This window comes from Lissotriton helveticus, chromosome 4_1, assembly GCF_964261635.1.
Source record: "Lissotriton helveticus chromosome 4_1, aLisHel1.1, whole genome shotgun sequence".
Lineage (NCBI taxonomy): Eukaryota > Metazoa > Chordata > Amphibia > Caudata > Salamandridae > Lissotriton > Lissotriton helveticus.
In genome coordinates, this window is record NC_136063.1 from 1,804,346,544 (window position 1) to 1,804,365,992 (window position 19,449).

Here is a 19,449-nt window from a genome sequence, read left to right on the forward strand (position 1 = left end):
CTGACATTACTAAATCTGACATCATATTATTAATATTTTCAAAGTCCCAATCATCAGATAAAGTACTTGGTTTCACAAAGTCACTTAAGGAAACGTTAAATTGATGTGGATATTTCAAAAGCTCAATCAGGCCATAGATTTCATAATCCGTTTTGTCCCATGCTACCCCACGGGGTATTGGATTGGCTGTGATGTTCACGGATGACAGTTCTCTTTTCTTGAGATGAGAGGATGTGTGAGGCTTTAGGACCAAGTTGATGTTCTAACTTGCTGTGTCCATTGTACTATATGTTCCATCAATGAATTTTCCCAAACATAGAACCATGATGAGCCAAAGTAGGAGAAAAAGTACACCTAACACAATCCAAAATTCAATCCATGGTGAAATCAGATACGTTTCTTTTAGTTGATGAAAAAGTTCACTCATTTTTTCTTTGAAAGTTTTTGTTGCTGGCATTTCTTCATGTTCGCTTGGATCTTCAGAAAAGTCATCGAAATTGATGAAGTAGCCAGATGCAGTTCTGTCAATTGTTAGAATTGCTTCCGGATTCTCATTAGTCTTTGCATCTTTCTTTGATTCATTAGCATAGTCTGAGGCTACATCGTTGTAGACAGGTGTTTCTTGACGAACTGTTGCAATTTGGGTTTCAAAAGGCACAAGTTCCATGGCTTTGTTGCATAGTCCTTTTTTATTCACTGCAGGTTTATCAAATGTGATTAGTCTCTCAGTTTGAACCTCTTGGATTGTAGCAAGATTTGGTCTTCTGCTATTCTTTGGGAGTCCACTGGGCCTACTACTTATTATTGGCCACATGATTGTGGTTTTACCAGGTCGCTGGATACAACTCTGTTCTCCTTTTTATCAGCATGGGGCGGTAGTACTACTGATCTTGTTCCGCTGACAGCTAAGACAGGTACTGCTTTTCTGTAAAAAGGCCCAAATTCCTTCTTCACCGCGATCTTTTCTCTGACCAGATCCCCAATCTTTGGAATCCAGACAGGTCTTGCTGGGACAGGCGGTTTCTCTTCAGTGGCTGTTGGCTTTAACTTTATATTACTCAGACTTCTTCTTGTTTCATTTAAGTCCTGTAAAACAGCCAAACGATCTTTGATATGAAAGGGTTTTTCTTCTACCACTGAAGTCTGACAATCTAGATCCTGGATGTGCATTCTAGTGCCGAACAGTAGTTCGTAGGGAGTGAGACCTTCTAGAGAATTTCTTGGCAGATTGTTAAGACTACGTTGGACACTTGTTAAATGTTTGACCCACCCATCACCCGAACCTAATACCCTCGCCGTTATAGATTGCTTTATGTCACGTTTTTTTCTTTCCACTACCACATTACCCTCAGGATGGAAGGGAGAAGAGTACCGCAATGCAATGCCCATGCTGGTCATGGCCTCTTTGTAAGCTCGAGAGCTAAACGCAGGACCCTGGTCAGAATGTAGCATGCCAATTGCGTATGTGCCGATAAAGACTCGCAAATCTTTTATAACAGTTCTGGCGTCAGTCGAGCACTGGTGTCTGCATTTTAAGTGAATCTAGTCTTAATATTTATGGGATCGCATTTCTCCTGCTGGATTTTTGCATATAGATGGCCTTAGGCTTTCTAATAGAGGTGTCCTGGCAGTAGTCTGGTCCGGTATACGACTGCGATCTCTGTTCCAGTCTGGACAATCCTTTGCAAATTTGTAATGCTGCAGGCTCATCCCCGGCCACCTGTATTCTGATTGTAATTCTTTTAGAGATTTCACGATCTCATGGTGCCTTAGACCCTCTCCCATATGTGCGTCTGCTATTAATAGGACTCTCCTGTTCGTGTTTGGAATTACTCTGTCCCCCACTCCAGGGATTTGAGCAAAAGGAACGGAGTTTGCATCAATTATGTATGTATTATTGAGTGGATAGCCGAGAGGTAATGCTGCATAGTTGCCTTTTAATGAGGCTTTTACTGCCAGCATGGTTTTTCCGTCTATGTAATTTTTAGAACTCTTTTTTGTGGCTACGGAAGCTGGTGAACCGCTTCCGCTGTGGCTCTTTTAGCCAATGAATTCCCTGCAACGTGAACGCCATCACGTTGATGACTCAGTGTATGTACCACGTGAGTCTTTTGTAGTTCTTTCTACAAAAGAACTACTTGTTCCCAAAGCTTTTAATGCTTTATTGTGGCACCCGTGTCATATTTGTAACCGTTTTGAATCCATGTCTGCATGTCATTATTAAAAGACTTGATGTAGTAATGAGAATCGCACACTATTAGTGTGGGGAATTCGCGATCGGCATTTTCAAGCGCCATCTTTAATGCTAGTAGTTCAGCTCCCTGAGCCGAACAATCTCTTAGAGATTGAGTTATAGAGACCAGTGGTCTAAATTTTCCTTCGTGCCAACGACCTTTAACAATCGCGCACGCAGCACTATATGCTTGTTTTCCCACAACGTAGTGTTGTGCTGATCCGTCTGTATATATTATACAGCCGTAATGTTCCAGAGGCAGGTTTTCGGTTGGCAGAGGACATTCATATTCATATTGGAGAAATTCTTGTGTTTTTAAATTAGGATCAAATTTGTATACTACGTATGTTGCAGCAAGAGAATTAACCCATTGTATCCATCTCGGATGTAGTGCTTTAGCATTTGGAATGATTGCTTTTGTTACTGCTTCTAGGGCTGGAACTGGTGTAACAATTATTATTCGTTTACCTTGTGCTAGGGCTCTTTCTTTTGCTACAGCAGATTGAACCGCAGTTAGAATTTTTTCAGTAGAACTAAATTTCATTTCAGCTTGTGTGTACAAATGTGAATTGTAAGCTATTGGTACCGTTTCTCCCTCATTAGAGGTAAGGTACGTGAATCCGCATCTTCCTGGGATGACTCAGATTACAAGGTTGCGTATGTTTTCGCGTGTTTGCAATTTTGTTTTAGTTAACATGTCTGTTTGCAATGATCTTAAAATTTCTGTGTGTTTCTGAGTCCAATTAATTGGTTTGAAATCAGGTTTTATTAATTCATAGAGAGGTTTAACCCTCTCTGCATAATTTACAATGTATGTACTTCTGAAATTCAGGAATCCTAGTATTGATTGTAAATTCTTCTGCGTTTTTGGAGCTTGGAGTACAGCACATTTCTCTAAGAAATTGTCTGCTAGGCTTTTGCCTTCACTTGATAATTCATATCCTAAAAACAGGACAGTTAGATGGGCAATTCGTGACTGTTTAAAGTTGAATTTATACCCTTCAGCTGCGAACCCAAGTATTATGGTGTTCACTCTTTTCAAGTGTGTCTCCAGGTCATCATTTGTAAGATAGATGTCATCGACATAGGATAATGCCTCATCATCATACATTTGTAGTAACTCTGTTACTCTTACTGAGAATAATCCTGGGCTATTCTTGAACCCCTGTGGGAGTCGGCAGAATTGTTTTTGCGACCCCATTATTTAGAAAGCGTTCAAATACCTTCTTTCAGGTGCAATGTTTTGACAAAAGAATCCATTAGAGATATCTAATGTCGTTTTATACTTTTTACGCACGATGTTATTCATTAGTGCTGCACTGTGTGAGTTTTGTACTGCAAGTGTTTTGCAGCAGGAGTTTAGGTGTCTGTAGTCCAAAACTAGACGATATGAATTGTCTGGCTTGGAGACAGGAAACAAAGGATTGTTCATTTGTGAGGTGCATGTTTCAATCACCCCAGGATATTCAAGTTGATCTAAGATCTCCCTGACTTGCTTTTTAGCTTCTTGTTTAACTGGGTACTGCCTTTGTGCAGTGGGTTGATTTTTTAACTGGATTTTGTGAGGAGGAGAATCCTCATCCCATCCTACATGTTTTTTATATAATGCAGGAGCTTGGGCCACTGCCCATTTTCTTGCAAATGTATATTTTTTATGAATTGGAATATGAATTGAGAAGGCAGGCATAATCATTTCTTCACCCTGAGGGCACTCCCTGACAAACTCTGGTGGCCAGTCTTTCTCAGCTAACAGGATGTCATAGCCTTTCGAAAGGTTATCCCAAAAGAGACCCCTTACTTTCCTAGTCTTGTCCCCCTCTATACGTAATTATATTTCATATAATTTATGGGGTTTGCTAACTCTGGTGTCTGCAGTTTCCACTTGAATGTATTCATTCGTGTCCACTGTCTCCAGAAGATTCATCAAGATCTTTGGAGCTATGGTTACTTCTGCTGCGCTGTCTAGCATTGTCTGGGCCCATTCTCCGTTTTTCAGTTGTGTCCTCAGAATCCTCGGCATGTTTTATTTTAATACTAGCTACCTTCTTCTTTGGATATTGTAATTTTTTACTTTGATGAGCAGGTTACTTGTCTTTGGACTTGGCGTGCTCTTCTTTGTGTTCTGACCATCCTCTTCTTTCCGATTTCTGTGAGAAAGTCTGAAAAGATCGAGAGGGACGTGTATCAATATCTTGATATCTGTCAGTTTTTCTCAATTTATCCCTATCTCTAAGGTTGTATCTTTTCTCAGAGGGCTCCCTCTGGGACGACTTGCCACCTCGTTCTGGAGATCTATCTCTCCGTTGAAGAGACCTTCCTCTGGACTGGAATCGTTTTTCTTTGGGAGTGGATTGTTTATTTACATCCCAACTCTTTTTTGGAGTGTTTAGATTATTTTTAATAAATGTTTTTTCAGGATTTTCAAGTAGTTGGGGTTTTACTGGTTTCCCATCCAAACTACCTCTACCTAGTTCTTCATAGGATTTTTCTATGATTCTGGCAAGTTCAAAAGGTTGTTCTGCTATATCTGTTTCTTTCAATTTCTGGAGGTATGTTATATTGTCCATTGCCAATTGAACTAATTCTCTGTATGCCTTTGTTAATTCTTTTAGTTTAACTAAATGTTCTTCACTTGACATCTTTTCAATGTCGGGATGTGATGTGTAGCTGGCTAGAACTGGCCATGTGGCTCCTGGTCTACCTAGTGGACCGAGCCTGGTGATGTGATTTTGATGTTTTAGGGCGCCATTAAACCAGAGCAGGTGCTCTTGGTAAGTTAGTGGGATTTCAACGTCCTCGAAAGGAGCGTATTCATCCGGAGGTTCCTCTATTTTGTAATAGTGGAAGTCTTGTGTCACAGCGTGTGCTGCTGGAAAATGTATCCATGAATAGAATACCTCTGTCTGCCGATATTCATGGGCCTCTACCATGAATATGACTGTACCACCTCTTGGTGATAGTCCATTTTCTATAAGTTTAATAGTTATAGTTCTTCTTACATTGACCGGAATGAATATAACATTCGGGTCATTTTCTTGGAGACTTGTGTCATCCGCTATAAGTTGAGCTGCTAAAGCATCTCTTTCTTCGTCACCTTCCGGCATTTTTTGTTGCAGATCAAGTTTCAAGGAAACAAAGATTGGGTGCGCAATATTTTGGAACACTGTATCCTTCAACGTTGACTAAACCAAAAACTAATACATAGGAATCTCTTCCTACTAAGTTCCGGCGGATATTAACCTTTCACCCACTCCAGATATCTTTTGGAGTATTTACGGGAAAAAGGGTCTGCGTGAAAAAGCACAACTGAGTAACTCTAATGTCTTGCGTTAGATTATCGCCTTACCAAACGTTGGGCGCAATGTAGTGTAGTTCCTATTTTCCATATAGGCTCTGCGCATTGGAATAATATACACAGCAGTGTAGACGTAGGACTGAGGTCGACTAGGTATCTACTGACTATATTAGACTTAATTAGTTTTGCCAGCTAGCTCAGAGGTCACTAGAAACTTTCTCAAGTAAACAACGAGGAGTTTAAATTCCCTGAGTAGACAAGAAGGGATTAGCTTCTGACAACCGCATAAACATGACAACTTTGCTCCCTCAGAATAAAGAGTGTCGTGTGAAAACAATAGACAACTATTTTACTCAGTCAATCGTGCATACTTAGTTTCACCAGAGTGCAGATAAAAAGAGAGACGGGCGTTTCTCAATAAAATGTGTTATTTATTGAGCAGTCTTCTTTCTCATGCAAGAGAAATGAATTGCCACAATTGCAATATTTATGATGAAGTAAAGTGCGTACAGTAAAAGGAGTATTATGAAATAATACTGTGAATGCATTGATATGGTTTCTTAGCCATATGATACTTTAAAACGGATAAAATGTATACATACATAAAAACATTGACTAACGTATTCAACTGGTGCTTCTAAGATACGCCTACCCCGGTGTACCTGACCTAAGCATAATACGTGGGAAGGAGTAAGTAAGTTGCAGTTCAAGTTAAGTTGGTTTTTGCCAAGAATCTGAGTCAAGTAATCTCTTAAGGGTTTAGTCAGCTCCGTACCTTGGTTCTAGAATGTAGGAGGTCTTGCATCTCTCTCTCAGGACTCGATCTCACAGCAACCCGCAAGGGTGACTGGAAACACCGGAGCTGGATTTTCTTGGCTGGAGAAAAAGACAGCGTCTTTCTTAGTGCGTCAAAAGGGAGGGGCGGCTTCCTTCGGGTCTCGCATCAGCTGGGCTTCAGGCAAGTAGATAGCCGCTCTGCTCCAAACCACCGTGTGTTTGCTTAAGGCAACGTTGATATATTTATACCTGAAAGGTGCCGGGTTTGACGTAAAGTTGGACATAAGACATCACTAAGAACTAACAGTTCTTTCTGGACTCCAGGAGTTCTTGTGCAAATCAAAACAAAAGCAGGGGGAATTCCCGGGCTGCTGGAGGCTTGGTTTGTTTAAAGAATGCGTTGTAGTTTCTAGGAGTCTAGGGGAGTAGCCTTGCCTTATTTGGACTGCATGGGCTATTACTAAATATGGATATGATTCTTATGCCTTTATAAGGATACTGTTTATTATAACCACATAAGGGCATAAATGGGGAATATCGAATTAGGGTCCTAGATAGAAACACAACATTGGTACTCCCCTTTTTTCTTGGCCCCCGCTTCACGAATCACCCCCAGACTTTCAGGAAAGGAGCCGAGCGGAGCAGACCATTGTTTGGGAGGATTCCGCAAAGATTCATTGACCGGCGCCAAAGTTTTTCTAAATAGAATGTTGTGGATTTCCTATGGAAACTAGGTCCTAACTATAACTACCTACTGGCTACCGCCAGTAGGTAATATATATACCCACACACACACACACACACACACACATACATATATATATATGTATGTATGTATGTATGTTTGTATGTATGTATGTATACACAAACATAATTCTTGAGTGTCTTGAAGAAGTTGCTTTTTCAATTTCCAATGTGAGAACAACAGCAGAAGAAAAACAGTATACATAGCACATTGGCTCATGATATTACCTGCTTATAAAATGCTGTTTGTGTGCCACATAAACTTTAAACTGTAAAAATACCACACTGCTCAAAGTAAATCCCTGCCCCTTTGGTATTCACCTTTCTCAACCATCTTTCAGAAAGTGAAATTCCTTTAAAGGCTGTTTACCACATGGAAATATTCAGCAGTGGATGCAGTGCGAGATAATTTAATCGATATATAAACATCCTTAATTGTATAAATACCATCAACTCCGAAAACTCCAGATGATGCAACCTGGAGGCAAATGTAAAATTAAGGACGCAAGCATTTTAAGCATTTTTTCTCTCAGCCCATTAAAAATATGTGCAATTGCCAATCTAGCAAAATAGTTGAGGCATAAACGTTGCCTCATAAAGAAACTGTCAGATGGCATTTCGGGTAAAAAAGAGCACTTTGTAAAAACCATGTAATCTGAAAGGCTACAATTTCTCCTTCTTTACTCTAAATGTTTTCCATTGAAGCAAGCACAAAAGTAGAAAAATATCACAAATTAGAGATACCGATTGAACAGTGATTGTTACTAATACCTAAGAGTTAAATACTTAATGCTACTTACAGTTAAATTATCCAGCATTCTGAAATCATTTTTACTGTTTAAAAATCAAATAATCTTCTAATTTGGATGTAACCTTCCAAGCTTGAGGAAAGGTCCAATTTGCTTGAACTGTGATCAGAATGCCTCTACGTAATGAGTTTGAATACATACTTCTTCTTCATAAAGGATTAACAACAATGGAATTCGTGTTATACAAGACTGACCTTATTACAAGGATAACCTTCGCCAAAAAAACAACAAAGCATAAAGTTGAGTTAAAAAAAACCATGAGTAGTTTTTTATAAATCTTCCCTATACTGAAGTTTGGCTGCTTCGAAGTGCTTAAGTGCTTAAGTAGGGTAGTAAGCGCTATATAAATGTAATTATAAGTAAGCAGCCATGGATTTGTGAAAATAAAGTACACATTAGGTCTCCCTGAGAGATTAGTAGTTTGAAGTCAAAGGAGACATTTCATGAAAGTAATTCTACATTTGCATATTTAATTTTTGATTAACTTTTATATTTTGGGCTATTCATAAAATCCAAGTGTAAAGGTACTTCAAAGTGTCCATCTACATGTCTCCACCTAGTCAGGTGTGGAGCCTGAACATATGTAAAATACTACCTAAAACCTATACTGATAAATGTACAACCTTTTTGCACATTTGACACAATTTTGCAAGACCACTATTATTGAGACAGAGACCACCACATACTTAGCAGAACCTCCTCTACAGCGGCAGATATTGCTGCATGGAAGGGAATAGGAGAATCACTTATACCTGTAACAAATCGTACATAGCTTATACCCATTCCCATCCAACAAAATAAATACATATATATTCACTGAAAAAAACATAGGTTTCAGAGGTGTTATAGTGAGCTGGACATTTCACTGATACGAAACCAGAGAAATTCCTCTGTTATAGTTAGTTGTGCTAACTATAACTTGTTCACCTGCAATGCACTGCTGATGATGCCACGTATTATATCATTCATGACATGGGCAATGACATCACTGATGACATCACTGAGGACATCTCAAATGACATCACTGATGACATCATCCAGTAAATGTGGTTTTGTTTTACATTTAAATATGTATTATATATATACCAATCTGTATGGATGATTGAGTGGATATATAACTGTCTGGATGGAGGATTTAGTAGCTGTCTGACTGTCTGTTGAAGTGAGTAATTAAATGTGTCTCACTAAATACATGGGTTAGTAACTAAACTATATGAATGTGTGCATCACTGTCTCTGTTGTTCTATAACCTTCTGCATCAGTTGGTCACTAACTACATCAGTGTCTATTTTAGTTATTGATTAGTTGGCAGAGTATTTGTAGGGGAGACTGAGTGTGTGTGTGTTTGGGTTGGGGTTGTGTAACTCTATGCATAGATGTGTGAGTGGTTGATTGACTAGGTGTATGGGTTTAGGAGTACATGTGGAAACAGTTGTTTGGGTGACTGTGTGTGTTTATTTGTGTGTTGGTGAGCGAATATATGTCTCAGTTGTACATCTCCAACAAAGTACAAAAATAAAAGTCATAGTATGTGAGAGTTGGTGAATATAAATAAGTATATGTAAAAGTCAGTGATTGTGAGAGTAACTGTATGGATGAGTGTATATTTTTAATAGTGATTTTTTAACATAGTAACTATGAGTTACTATATGTATGAATAAATGAGGCGTTGTGTGTATAACTTCGTAGGCAAGTGAATGTAAGTGTGATTGATTCTTTTCATAAGTGAGAAGAATAGCAGCATAACCGACTAGGATGACTGCTGATGTGTCAATGTCTAAATAGGTGCATGAGTGCATGTTATAGTGTTCTATTGATCAGTGACTGCTTATATAGGTGATTCTGTGGTTGAATGGGTAGTTGTGTGTGTAGACTTTTTTTTCAGTGAGTGGGTATGTAGTAACTGGTATTGGTGTGTCAATAGTACTCTAGTATTTTACAGTGAGGGATTAAGGTTATACTAGTGTGTGATGAGATGTATCAGATTGTCATGTGGATGATGTCATCAGTGATGTCATCAGTGATGTCATTTGAGATGTCATCAGTGATGGTTTTTTAGTGAATTCCTAAGGTTTTTTAAATGCTAATTCCTAACTATAACGTCCGTAAAACCTATGGTTTTTTCAGTGAATATATATATATTCAATGAAAAAAATTCACCAGTTATAGTTAGTTGAGCTAACTATAACTCGCCCCTCCGCAATGCACTGCTGTTGACATCACATATTACATCTCTCATGACAATGTCAGTGACATCACTGATGACATCTCAAATGACATCACTGATGACATCAATGATGACATCATCCAATGAATGTGTGTTTCTGTAAAGTTTAAATACTGTTCATATATATCTAAGTCAATGTGTATTAAAGAATGAGTGGCTTTACAAGTACCTGAATGGATTATTTAGTAGGTGCGTGACTGACTGTATAAGTGCATGAACGTGTCTTACTGAATACATGGGTTAGTGACTAAACTGTGTGAAACTCTGTATAGTCTCTCAGTTGGTGTGTAAGCGGCTGCACAGGTTGATGAGTAACTACATGACTCTATATACGTTATTGAATTGCAGTCTGAGTGCCTGAGTGTCTGTGTGGGTCGGTGGACGGGGGGGTAACTCTGTGCATAGATGTCTGAGTGGGTGATTCACTGGTTGTATGGATTCAGAAGTGCATCTGGGAAGGGCTGTATGGGTGAGTTAGTGTGTGAATGGGTGTGTTGGTGAGTGAATGAATGTCTCAACGGTATATGTGTGAGTAACTACATATGTTTTAAGGCAATATATGTGAGTGTTGGAGTATATAAATGACTATATGTGAGAGTAAGTTATGTAACACATGACATCATCAGCAGTGCATTGCGGGGGCACGAGTTATAGTTACTATATTGGAGGAATTTCTATGGTTTTGTACGAGTGAAATGTCCAGCGAACTATAACACCCCTGAAATCTATGTTTTTTTAGTGAATTTCAAAGGTTTTTTAAATGCTAATTTCTAACTATAACGTGCCTGAAATCAATGTTTTTTTCAGTGAATTTCCATGGTTTTTTAAATGCTAGTTTCTAACAATGCCAGAGGTAGGACATGTAAAGAAAGAAGAAAAAATGCACAGAAAGAAGTAAAAGAAATGAAAAAAGAAGCTACAGATGTCCACAAAGAAAAGTGTAGGAAGAAGCAATACATGTGCAGAACGATCCAACTGAAGAGCAGAAAGAGGCCTTGTTGCAAAATCATTCTGTGCCCACAACTTTTTCAGACAGGTACTGCTGGTAACGGACTGTGACTAACCAGGCCTAGAGCCTGTGCTATGCTAAAACACTCTTAGAATACAGTGAAACCACCTACATACATTAAGGAATACTATGCGTTGGGGTACCCCTGTGATTAGCATCACCACGTCTGTAAGGTCCTAGTACATAATTAAAGCTACCTCTTAAAATGCGCTACTGGTCGCGTTTGCACAGTGGTAAATGGGAGGGGGGCCTGATTAATTTCTCTTGAATATTGAGGGTCCCCACGGGCCAATTAGCCCACCAGCTATCTCCATTATGCACCAGGGAGCTGCGTTGCAGAGAGGTGTTCAGAGGCCACGCATCTTTTCACCTCTCTGCAACGCAGCTCTGTGGCACTTACTGGAGGTACCTGGTGGGCTAGTTGGCCCCCTGGGACCAGTAAGCACCACAGATATGCATTGCAGAGAGGTGTAAAAAAGGGGCGTGGCCTCTGAGCACCTCTCTGAAATGCAGCTCCCTGGCACATACTGAAGGTTTCTGGTGGGCTAGTTGGCCCCAGGGACCCTCAGTATTCAAGAGGGAATTAATTCCCTAACTTTGAATGTGCCAGGGGCGCATTTGCTGAGTGTTGCAGGGAGGGGGCAGGGCTTAGTCCCGATGCCAGCTTTTTTTGTTCGTTTTTTAGAAGGGGGCTGTGTGGCCCCCCTCCCTTGCCTTTTTTTGTGCCCTGGGGACCCAATACCACAGGGCCTTGCCCCCTTTTTTAAATTTAAATGGGAGATGGGGCCCCGTGCCCCCCCCCCCACCATTGCCGATTCCAGCCCTGGGGACCCTATCCCTCGGGACATATTCTTTTTTATTGGAAGGGGGCAGCATGGCCCCCCTCCTAAGGCCTCTATTGGCCCCGGGACCCCATCCCCTGGGGCCCGCCTTTATTTATTATTTTTTAGGGGGAGAAGGTCACATGGCCCCCTTCCCAGGCCACTTTAGGCCCTGGGGACCCTATCCCCTGGGACCTGGCCATCCTTTTTTTGTGTGAGGGGGGGCGCGTGGCCCCCCCTCCTCAGACCAAATATGGCCTTGGGGACCCCATCCCCCATGGCCTGGCCTCTCCTTTTTAAAAAAGAAAAATACACAGGGGAGGGGGGCCACTTCTACCCCCAGGTACCCCATCCTCAGGCCAAATATGGCCCAGGGACCCCATCCCCCAGGGCCTGGCCTCTCCTTTTTAAAAAAGAAACATACATCAGGGGAGGGGGGCCACTTCTAGCCCCGGGGGAACCCATCCCCTGAGGCTGGCCCTCTCCTTTGGGTGACCATGGGGGAGCCCCCTGCCGGCTCCCCGCGTCCTGAGGGAGCCAGCATTGCTTTTACATATAGTGAGCTGCTGAAATGCAGCTACCCGTGTGGAAAAGAAATGTAATTTGGATTTTGGAAGTGGGAGCAGGTTTCCTGCTCTCGCTTTCAAAACCTAAACCACAGTTTGGAATGACAGGCAGGAGCCGTGAGGCTCCTGACCAGTCATTGCAAACAGCAGTGTCCCGGGGTGGGCACACCGGAACACTGCAGGAGCCGGCCCTGGGGGGTGGCGGTCCCCAGGGCCATCACTGGCTCCATGAGGGAGGACGCGTGGCCACCCTCACAACCAATGCACAGCCCCAGGGGGTTGTGGTCCCAGGAGCTCGGGATTGTAACGGACCCCCAAATTAGAATATTAGTGCCCCAGGAAGGTGGCGGTGCCCAGGGTGGGTGGGCGGCTTAAGCCCCCCTCACAGGTATATTTATTTATTTTCTAAAAAGCCCCATGGGGTAGTGCTCCCCGGGGTAGCGGGGCTGTTTGCCCCGCAAAATAATTAATTAAAGCCCCAGGGGTGGCAGTCCACGGGGCTTGGGGGAGCCTTAGAGGCCCTACACAGATTAAAAAAGAAGCCCCGGGGGTGGCAGTCCCCGGGGCTGTGGGGGGCTGTGTGACCCCCGTAAAATATTTATGAAAGCCCCGTGGGGTGGCGGTCGCCGGGGATGCGGGGGTCCCCATGGGTTCCGCAACTATATTTTGGCACGCCCCCGGGACTTGGCCCATCCGGGGGTTTCATTTTTTTATTTTCGCGGCCGGATCCGCAGATCCTCCGTGCATCTCGTCTATTTTTTTTTAAAATATGTATGCTTTTTTGGGCCCTGGGGGTCCTTGTGGGACTCCCTAAGCAGGCCTAGGGGGTCAGGGTGTTTTTACCCTGCCCCCTTATCTTGTTTTACACATTTGTTTCCCTGGGTACATGTGCCTTGGTTCTACCGAGGCACGCAATGGCTGCTAACACTTCCTAGTTTAAACTGTTGACAGCAAATTAGAATGCAGCTCTTGATCAGCAGGGTGCGCGGATCCTCCATGCCTTTATATATCGAACCTTTTCTTTTTTGATTTTCTCAGCAACTCCTGAATGGATTGACACTATTTAACAAAAAGAGTTCTTTCTGAAACAAAGGCTACTTGTTTGCAAAATTTGGTGTAATTCCTTTCAGCAGTTCGGGCTGTAGCCGTGTCTAAAGTTTCCTATGGTAATTAACATGGAGAAAACACTTTTTGGGATCCCCTTTTTCTGGGTCCCCACTTGCTGAATCACCCCAAAACTTTCAAGATAGGAGCAGACCGGGGCGCCCCACTAGTTTTAAAAATTTCGCGAAGATTCGTCAACCGGCGCTAAAGTTATTGGAAAAAGAAAAAAAGCTTTTTGAATAGAAACAAGGTCCTAACTATAACTACCTACTGGCAAACGCCAGTACGTAATATATATATATATATATATATATATATATATATATATATATATATATAAATATTCACTAAAAAAATAGGTTTCAGGGACGTTATAGTTAGTTGAACGTTTGACTCATATAAAACCAGAGATATTCGCCTGTTATAGTTAGTTGCGCTAACTATAACTCATGCACCCGCAATGCAGTGGTGATGACGTCACATATTACATCACTCATGACATGTTCAATGACATCACTGATGACATCTTAAATGACATCACTGATGACATCATCCAGTAAATGTGTGTTTTTATAAAGTTTAAACATTTATAATATATAGCAATACCAAGTTGTATTGAAGTATGAGTGGATTCACCAGTGCCTCAACGAATTATTTAGTAGGTGTGTGACTGACTGTATAAGTGAGTGATTGAATGTGTCTTACTGAATGCTTGGGTTAGTGACTAAAATGTGTGAAAGTCTGTATTAGTCTCTCAGTTGGTGTGTGTGTTAAATGAATTCTCTGTCGTTTCCCTCAGTACTTCTCCATCAGAATGTCCTGTGACATCATAGAATGTTGAATGCCTTTCTGTGACTGGATGGTCAGTTAGCCATCTCAGGCTGAGCAGCTAGTAGCTCGCTCCTGGTGGGGTTTTCTCCTTTGTATCTTCTTACCTTCTAACTTGCCACCTTTATGTACCACAGTTGGGCGACGTTTCTTAGACTAACCTACGCTACAAGGAAAGAGGATTCAAACTCAGCATTAAGGAAACCAAGGACTGTTCTGGACCCAGTTAAAGTTTAAACAGGAGAAAGCTATTGATCTGGAGAAATCAGAGAAACGCCCAGTAAACCTAACCAGCGTCCTTTTCACCCTGGACAGCCTGCACCCTGGCCGTTTGTTAAGTGAAGGAGCCAACTGCTATCTTGCTGTCATCTGGAGATCGAATACCTCCAGCCACAAAAGCGTGTGAGATTCAGCTGGCCTGATCACCCTACTGTGTCTCTATAGCTTTTGCACTGTAACAGTTCGCCCAGCGCTAGCAGTACCCTTCATAGCCAACATCGGTGAGTGCTTTATCAGGCATGTGAAGCTTCTCACTTCCTGCGTCTATGCTCACGGAGCTGCCCGGCGCTAGCAGTACCCTTCACATCGGTGAGTGCTGTATCAAGCATGTGAAGTTTCTTCTGCTCTACTTTTGACTGCAAAAATCTTTTATATATTGTCCTGAATGTGAGCTTACTCTCGTTTTTGTGGAAACCGGTCTGTATCTTACCGGTGAGTGGGGCATATTTCAGTTTGTTTTGTGCACTCGCGACGCAGTTTCAGTAATGGCAGTTGAACCGCCGCATTTTAAATAAGTCTTCAGCTCTTCAGCCCTTGCGTGCACACATCACTGACGCACACAACCTTACCGGTCTCGTGGTGCCGGCATCTTTCTTCTGTGATGTCTTCTCTGCCACAGCCTCCTGCTGCTGTTATGCAACGTTGGACAGCACGCCTTCGCTGCGGACCATCCGGCGCAGACGTGATGGCGTGCCGCCATCTTAAATGGAGTCAGTGCGCAAGTCTAGGCTGTGGGCATGAGTGCGTCTGGTGTTACGACTTGTTCAAGAGCAGAATGGTTTGCTCCAGCTTGCCCTGCTGCTCGTAAACGCTACGAACTGCAAATAAAAGACCAGATGTGCATTTTCACACATAATCCAACAGGTTTCGTCTCTTTTCAGAAGTTGTTTCCCAAGGACTTTGTGACTGACGTTTCACCCTTATGGCTATATGCATCTTTGGAACACGGCAAGAGTCTTGACTACATCGCGATGTGCATTCGATACTCTTCTCTACCTGTAGCTGTCTACGAGGACCCCGGGTGAGATATCGCTCACCGGAGCTAATGTCTTTTGTTTATTCATCAGCTTATGCTTGAACTTATTAGTATCTCTGTGCATGTTGTGGGTGGGCGTATGTTTGGAGCATGATCTCTTGTTCTGATTGGGAGGTTCTTCAAGTGTTTTTTTTTTCACATTGTGTATTTTGCATATTGTATCTTCTGCCGTTGTGGTTGCATTAACATACACCTAGAAGTTACACAGAATTCTCTCTAGGTGGTCTAGTACCTTATGTTGTACCCTTTTGTGGGGAGTTTGGTTTCCTAGGGCAACATCTTAATCCTACGGTGTGCCCTCGGTTGGGGAGGTTGTGGGGCCAGTCAAAGCCCGATTTTGGTTTCAAGGGTGATGTTGTTCCTTATGGTGTACCCTGTATAAGGGATGTTGTTCTCTTGGTTTTACAGGCTGTGAATCCTGTGTTGTGTTGTACCCTACTTTGTTAGCTAGGTTATCTTGTAAGGTGTACCCTTTTGTTAGGGGAGGTTATTAACTTGTGTCTACTTTGTTGTGTCACACTACTCTTGCGTTGAGTTGCAAGGTGTACCCTTTTGTTAGGGGAGGTTATTAACTTGTGTCTACTCTGTTGTGTCACACTACTCTTCCGTTGTGTTGCAAGGTGTACCCTTTTGTATGGGGAGGTTATTAGCTTGTGTCTACTTTGTTGTGTCACACTACTCTTGCGTTGTGTTGCAAGGTGTACCCTTTTGTTAGGGGAGGTTATTAGCTTGTGTATACTCTGTTGTGTCACATACTTTGTTGTGTCACACTATTTTTGCGCTGTTTTGCAAGGTGTACCCTTTGATTTGGGGAGGTTGTCAGTGACGTGGTGTACCCTTTTATTAGGGGAGGTTGTCAGTGTGTGACTACTGTGTTTTTGGAGGATGTGTGGTAAATGAATTCTCTGTCTTTTCCCTCAGTACTTCTCCATCAGAATGTCCTGTGACATCATAGAATGTTGAATGCCTTTCTGTGACTGGATGGTCAGTTAGCCATCTCAGGCTGAGCAGCTAGTAGCTCGCTCCTGGTGGGGTTTTCTCCTTTGTATCTTCTTACCTTATAACTTGCCACCTTTATGTACCACAGTGTGTACGTGGCTGCATGGGTTGGTGAGTAGCTACATGAGTGTCTATCCTGGTTATTGTTTTGTTGTCTGAGTATCTGTATGGGTGCTTGAGTTGCTGTGTGGGTGGGTGGGAGGCTGTGTGACTCTGTGCACAGATGTCTGAGTAGGTGATTCACTGGTTGTATGGATTCAAAAGTGCATCTGGGAAGGGCTGTATGGGTGAGTTAGTGTTTGTATGGGTGTGTTGTGAGTGAATGAAAGTCTCAGTGACTACATATGTTTTAAGGCAGTATATGTGAGTGTTGGAATATATAAATGACTATACCTGAGAGTAAGTTATTTGAAGAGTGGTTTAAATGAGTGTCTGCTTTTATCAGTAAGTGTGTGTTAGTATCTGCATAAATAAATGATGTGGTGTGTGTATAAATAACAGAGTTGATGTGTATAACTGTATACATGAGTAAATTGGTATGTGATTCATTATTTGCTTGACTGACTAGGCGTTTGAGTAACTCTATGGATGAGTGGCGGAGTGTTACTCTATGTATAGGGTGTATGATTGCATATTACAGTACTGTATTGATGAGTTACCACATGTATAAGTGACTGGACGTGTGTATAGATGAAGGAACTAGTGAGTGGTGTGTATGGTTTCAAAAATAGTAGTCTGTATTTTAGAGTGCGTGTATCAAAGTTTATATTAGGGCATCAGTATATGCATCAGATTTTCACTTGGATGATGTCATCAGTGATGTCAATTGAGATGGCATCAGTGAAGTCATCAGTGATGTCACTAACCATGTCATGAGTAATGTAATACGTGATGTCATCACCAGTGCATTGCGGGCGCTCAACTAACTATAACAGGCGAATTTCTCTGGTTTTATAAGAGTCAAATGTTCAACTAACTATAACGTCCCTGAAACCTATGTTATGTTTTTAGTGAATTTCTAAGGTTTTTTAAATGCTAATTCCTAACATATTTTAATGTTTATAAAAACTATATTTTTTTATTATATTTTTTAATATTTTGAAACTATATTACACTTCTTTTTTTTTACTTTAAAAATTATGTAATTTTGATATCTTCCCCAACAAATATGTATCTTTTTTTTTCTCAGAAAACTGCACTCCCATACTGGTAGCGTACCAAGCTCCATCACCACGCAAATCCCATCCACCATATTGCTAAACTTGTGAATGATGCGCATTTTGGATCCGGCGGGTACATGGCACTGCGTCCCACGTAACATCATATTCGCATGAAGTCGCCCCAGCTGCTACTTTGGTATCTGAAGAGTTACGTCATGTACGTATGGGGTCACACCCGCTGCGCGTTGCGTAGGTGATGAGTGCACGCTGCCAGGCCCTGTGTTACGTCACAGACATATGGTGTTGCACCGGCTATGCCATTCCCTCCTTTTTTTGTCTCAGCGGTATATCTAAATAACTTTAAACAGTATATGAGAGCAAGCAATAATCAAAAATATTTTAAACGTTTTTATATTTCTAACTGTAATGAGCTTATATTATAATAAATATATTTTCTCAAAATCACGTCGGTTGCGGCCTCCTTATACGCTTGGCGCGCAATTGGCATGTGACCTAAAAAAAGCATTTGATTGCTTCATAACATTTCCTATTGTAACAGTTGGATGACACCAGCCATTTTAGTCATTCTCTCTATAGCGTTTGATGAGACACACCCCTTCTGCTTGGAGAGCTTTTTTGAAAAGTGTTTTGCTATATACACATTTCTTATACTTCACACAACATGCAACGATCATCTTGATTAATATTCATGGTCTGTACATTAGCCTTGCACGTGTGATGGCCATGCATGTCAAACGTTAGATCAAAAAACAAATGTGTGTTACACGATGCCCCTGGTGTGTGTGTGTGTGTGTGTGTGTGTGTGAACATTATTGTGCTGCCTTTCGGCCTAGGTATTGGTGGCTCTAAGAAATATCATCAGCCACGGACAGAATGCACATCCTAGATCACATGTGACAAACAGTAAGCAGTAATGTGTAGATTTGTATTGCTGTACGCTCTGTTGTCAGGCTTTACCAATAAAGTAGTGTGTTATATGTGAGACTTTCAAATTCATGTTTACATACATTGCTTGACGGTAATGAGCGGTATCACTGTGTATGACATAGCCTCACTGCTGATCCTCCCTCCATCGGAGCACATTCACATGTGTGCGCTTCGCGATAGCAACTCTTTCAATAATACCGCACACCATTGACATGCGTGTCTGCACATATCCACAAGCTTGACAACGACATGTGATGTTGGCCATTCAATGTTTTCGAACAGCATCTCATTAGTGATAGTTGCTGCCCTCCCGGTACATGCTACATTTATGTAAATTGTGCATTCTATGACGTCACAACTGCAAAAGAAACACACAATTAAAGTTCCTGGCCAGGCAGGAATTAAACAACGCCCAGAACCCTGGAACAATTATTCACACCCCTACGCTGGCCTGCCGTACACAAACCCAGACCACTTTGCATACGTCTAAATAGGATACCAACAATGCCACATGTCCCAGTTCTTCCACACTGCCTCAGGTGATATGGCCGCATCCAGCTCGCATATTACAATGCGCAAAAAAATACAAGTGATCTATGAGGTGTACACGATCC